This window comes from Octopus sinensis, linkage group LG13 (genome assembly GCF_006345805.1).
Source record: "Octopus sinensis linkage group LG13, ASM634580v1, whole genome shotgun sequence".
Classification (NCBI taxonomy): domain Eukaryota; kingdom Metazoa; phylum Mollusca; class Cephalopoda; order Octopoda; family Octopodidae; genus Octopus; species Octopus sinensis.
The window spans coordinates 20073253-20079330 of record NC_043009.1 but is presented as its reverse complement, the minus strand read 5'-3'; positions in this window follow the sequence as shown (position 1 = coordinate 20079330).

Sequence of the window (6078 nt, the reverse complement as noted above, 5' to 3'; positions counted from 1 at the left end):
CGATGATGATGATGATGATGATGATGATATATATATGTATGTATATGTATATATGATATGTATATATGCATCCACTCTCTCATCCCCCTTCATGATCCACCATCTTTGTCCCCTCTTACGCTCTCACCTTCTTGTTCTTTGAGAGTTTGGTCTTACCTTCCTTTCATCCCCATCAGCCATGTATCTCCGTATCTCCTCTGCAGCAAGACATCTTTGCTCGTCCCTCTCTCATTCAACGCTTCTCAACACCTGGCATAAAGCTATCTTCCTCCATCTTTCCCTCCACATACTTCATCTTGGTAGTGGGACCTTTCCCCCTTTTTGATGGGGGGTTATGATAATAGTGACAGTGGTGGTGGCAGCAATTAAACTTCAATATTTCATTAATGTAATACTTTAAATGTTCTAATTAACCAGTTTTCCAAATGTTTCCTTGTAATCAGAAGGGGAAATAATCTCTATATATATCAAACTGAGAATGTGTGTGTGTCTGTCTGTGTGTTTCCCTAAAACTTGAGAACTACACAACCAATTTCATTCAAATTCTACACATGCCTTACTTAGGGTCCGGGGAGTGTCATCATCAAAAAAATTTTTTTACTTTTTGCCTAGGGCGAGCCCACAGCAATATCATATCTTCTCCACTACGATTCCCTAAAACTTGAGAGCTACACAACCAAACTTAGGGTTCATGTAGTTTCATGGGCAAAAAAATGTTCAGCTTCTTGCCTAGAGTGAGCCCATAGCAATATCATATCTTCTCCACTATTTCAGTATTACGTGTTAAAAGTGAAACAAAAACATTTCTCTATTTTATGTCAGATACTTTCACTTTAACAATAAAAATAATAATAACAATTGAATTATATGTAGTAAGTAATAATTAAAATCAAACTAAAGTATAATATAATCATAACATAACAAAAGTAAAAATAGCAATTGGTATAAAATTGCATCAATGACTTGAACTTGAATAAGTGGTTTCACATGAATGGGAATAAATTAAAAATAAAATTAGTGTGCAGAAATGGAATAGTCCAGATGGAGCTGTGCACATACCGTTTACCACGGCTTTTACATTAAATTATCTGCTAATTAGCTAGCATTAAGTATCTATACGAAGTTTTGCTGTATGTAATGTCTGTTTTCTCGAACAGCGCTTCTACTGAGTACTGTTATTATTATTACTGTTTAACTATTGTTATCACGTTGGTTGGTTCCTCATAAGGGAAACGTTATTGTGTTGAATTTGTTAAATAATTGTAAACTGTAACCCTCCCCTTTTGGGAGAAGGGGCTTTGGTTATTGTTTAAAAATTGAATTGTGTCTCTGTTTGGGGAAATTGACAATATTTTCACCGTTTACGCGAAAGCATTTTTGTTAGAATGCCTTCGATAGAAGAAAGTTCAAAAATGAATTTCGCTGCAGCTGTCGGCGGGCACGAACTCATTAAAATTAAAATGGAAGAAATACAAACCTATTTTGGACTGATCACCGACAAAGACAGTGAATCTAGGATAACACCACCAAATGAAATAGAAAAATTAAATTAAAGAAAAGACTATTGTCTATAAAGTATACAATGTAGAGAAAAAAAAAGACTTGAACACCTGGAGGAAAGCACCATCGAAAAGTGTCTTGGTGCAACTATGAAAGATATCTAACGAGAGGCAGTAAATTCGCCACAATAGAAGCAAGGTTCGAGTCAACGGAGCGTGCAAGTTGTACTCGACTCGAACCTTGCAAAGTGGAAATATTTTATTTTTACCTTTATATCTGGGACATAGGACGTCCTGGATAAAAATTAAATGTCCCCCCAGAAGTAGAGGTAGGCTGGATTGTAGCCACACTTCTAAACAAGAGGGAGGACAAGATACAATTGATCGAAATTGCAAGAGACAGGCCTACAATTCCAGTCTGTTATATATTTTGAGTATTGTTATCACTAGCGATATCAAGATATAACTTTGCATTTTGTATTTTATGTGTAGATGTATATATAGATGTACATGTAATATGTACACATATACATGCACTAGCACTATGACCCGGCAACGATGGGTCATAATGCTAGTAATTGATAAATTTAAATAGAATTTCGTTTTTGGATTTGGTTTGCAAGATTCTTTATATGAGTTTGTGTGTTGAAGCATATTCTGTTGTGTCTGGGGAGAGTAATTTTCTTTTTATGCCTTATAATGTAACACACTCACCGATAAAATTTCCACTTATTTCTTATTTTTATTTCCCTAAAATTTTCAAGACTATTGAAAAGGTTGCAAGACGCAATGAAAATTTTAGGGAAATAAAAATAATAAGTGGAAATTTTACCAGTGAGTGTGTTACATTATAAGACACAAAAAGAAAATGACTCTCCCCAGACACAACAGAATTAAATAGAATTAAAATATATTTATGAAGGTGAAATTAATTTTGTGTGAAATAAATAATTACAAGTGAGTCAAAATTTTAAAAGAAGTATTTCACTTTACTACTCAAAAAACTTAATTATTGGATTAATGATGACAAAAGGTTGTTTATTAATTAATGGAGCACAGCTGATGCTTGATGCAGACCTCCAGCTCATCAGACCCTGTTGAACCCCCAAACCCATGATGATGGTAATGATGATGGTGAACACATTATCTGATGCATAATCCAAAATATTTCTGTAATCTACAACTGATTGCAATCTTGTGTACAATGTAAACAATGATAATTAATGAGACTTTTTTTTCCAGACTAGTTTCATCCCTATTTTGAGATTCATCAGAGAATAAGTTCCTTCATTTAGAGCTGTCTTAGCAGCATTACAGACCCCAAAATAAAACGAAACACCGAAGCTCCTACATTTAATTTTGGCAACAAATTACTGCATACACAGATTAGCCCTGAGACCCCCAAATCTGTGAAACACCCAGGTGACTTCCCCTCAAAGTGCCCATATCTGCAGATGGCACTCTGTCCTCATTTCCTCTACCAACTGAGAGATTGATAGCTATGTTAGCTATTTACATCAAGCACAAACCAGTATTCAGTTATACTGGACAATCTAATTTGCATAAGCGTGCATTTGCAGACCACATGATTAAATAATTAGCAATGCACAGCATAAATATATTGAATCAATCTGAAATTTTGCCACAAGATTAGTTTAGTCATGAAATATAAACAAATGTTTCCAGATGAGTCTCCAAACGGGGATGAAACCAATTAGGACAATCCCAATTGCTCAGTCTCTGAAGAAATAATAAAAAATTGTTAGAACTTGTTTACAATTCTTTGTGAAACCAAAACTGCATGTCCACCTGATTTGAAGATTTTAAAATCTTAACATTCTCAATAAAGTTTAGGAAATCTCTTCTTTAAGAACTGGCATTTTCAAACTCTCTTTGACATTCAGAACTTTCCATCTTAATTATTCTAATGAAGAATTCATAGAATTTTTGCTCTTCAAAACTTAGAATGTTCCCAGATTTTCAGGAATGAAATACAGGATATATTTGCTGTTTATTGTATTATTTATTTTTTTATTTGGTCATCAACGAAATGATGAAATATAATTCCCTGCTGCATTCTGATTATTTTCTGCGTATGTTCCGCTGCCACAGATGGTGACCATTGTAAATGATGCTAGCGTTTCCACTAAACACTGCGGTGATTCTCTTCACAGGGAATGTACTATAATACAGGCAGCTGTTGAGAGGCAGATGCAAGACAAGCAGTTGGAGGAGTGCTTCAGTCCAGAACATAAGTGTCGTTATGTGAGGCAGAGGGGAAAATCTTGAAATCAATACCACAATTAATCAGTTGTGCACAATGAAAGTATTTCTCGCAAACACACACACATTGATATGTACATATATACATACATACATATGTGTATGTGTGTATATATATTACGTTCATATATACATACATACATATATGTGTGTGTGTGTGCTCATGTGCTTGTACATATGTATATATGTATGTATGTATGTATGTGTGTATATATATATATACACACATACATATACCCAGATATACATGTAAATATATACATATGCAATTATATATATATATATATTGCATATAATTATACACAAGCCCATATACATATGTGTACATGTGTATATATATATATTATGCATACATACATATACATATATATATGTATGTCGTTTATATATGTATGTATATATATACATAGTTCTATATATATATATATATATGTGTATATATATATAATATATATATATATATATATATATATATATATATATATATATATATATATATATAGATATAGATATAGATAGATAGATAGATAGATAGATAGATAAATAGATAGATAGATAGATAGATAGATAGATAGATAGATAGATAGATAGATATAGATATATACATGCATATGTGTATAGCTACGTATGTAATTATATATTCTATACAACACAAATTTCATTATCATTTTTACTCTTTCTCCTGGAGAAGAGTTTTTACCTGAACAATCCTGTGTTCTTCAATGACCCTTACTACAAAAGAGGTGTATATAAAGTTTAATATGTATTCAATGCATTATTTATGTATGTATAATGTACCATGATATTATTTGTTACTAATTATCAACTATGGAAACGTAAAATCTCATACATACATACATGCATACATATAAATATATACGTGTGTTTGTGCATATGCCTGTGTTTGTGTGTATGTGTGTATGTATGTATGTATGTATGTATATGTATACATGCATGTATGGGCTGTGACATCTGCTTTTTTGTTGAGGTAATCACATAAGTTGATGCAAATGTCTGTTGTATTTATATCCTCAGATGAAGAATAACAAGAGAATATTTATAAGGAAAGTAATCAGGCAATTACCAATGCTGTAGAAAATCCTGCTCACAAAAGGTCATTCTGGATTACCCTTCATTATTACCAATATAGTGCCATCTTGGAGAGATTTATTTATCTATTTATTCTTCCTTGTTGCATTGTTTTCAAAGTAATTGGCTAAAAGCCCTTCGGCCAGAAAATAGCAGATTTGGTGCGGTAACCTTCACCTTAGAGGATATTGGGTGTGTGTTTGTGAGAGTGTGTGTGTTTCTTTTCTTTTTTTGATGATGGGAGGTACATATAAAATAGAGATTATATATATCAGTAGGAATTATATATATATATATATATATATATATATATACATACACAAACACACATATACATACATGCATTATACATACATATATATATATATATACATACACACATATATATATACATATATATATATATATATGCAATATATATATATGTATATATACACACATATATATACATACACAATATATATGTATGTATGTGTATATATATGGATGGGTTGATGGATGTTAATCGACTGGAATTACAATATTTGTCTTAATTACTTGTTCAACCTGGACAGCCATACTTCTTCATGAGCACACACACACATCTGAGTGGACTTTGACATGCCATCAATATGGAAGTCACCAAGTGTTGCCATAAATCTGTTAGGTTCCATAGAATTCTGGTAACATTGGGAAACTTTTGGCAGCATGGTGTACTTGTTGTTGTTGTTGTTAGTGTGGTAGTATTTAACTCTTGGCCACCCCTGATTCAACAAACCTATGAACAAAGTTACACCAGCTGTGCTGCTTTCCTGGCATTGTATATCTTGGACAACACTGTCAATGTGTGAAGCCAAAGTGGAGATCTCTACAGAGTTACTTTGCTATCTTAAAACAGCAACCAAATCTCTCTCGAACCAGACCCTAATATCTTAAAAAAAGGGAACATTTATTAAAAAGGAATGTGAGGCAGGATTGCAATTCATCAATGTGGGTTGGTTGTCTATTCTTCCATGAAACTAATGTTTATTAAAATGCTCTCTCTCTCTTCATTTTACATAGATATGGCTGGTGTTTAAGTAGTTCACTTCTAACTTATATGATCATGGGTTCAGTCCCACCGTGTGGCACCTTGGGCAAGTATAGCTCTTGACTTATAAAAGCCTTGTGAGTGGACATGGTGTGTGAAAGAGAGGGAAGTCTGTCATATATGTGTGCATGTATGTAT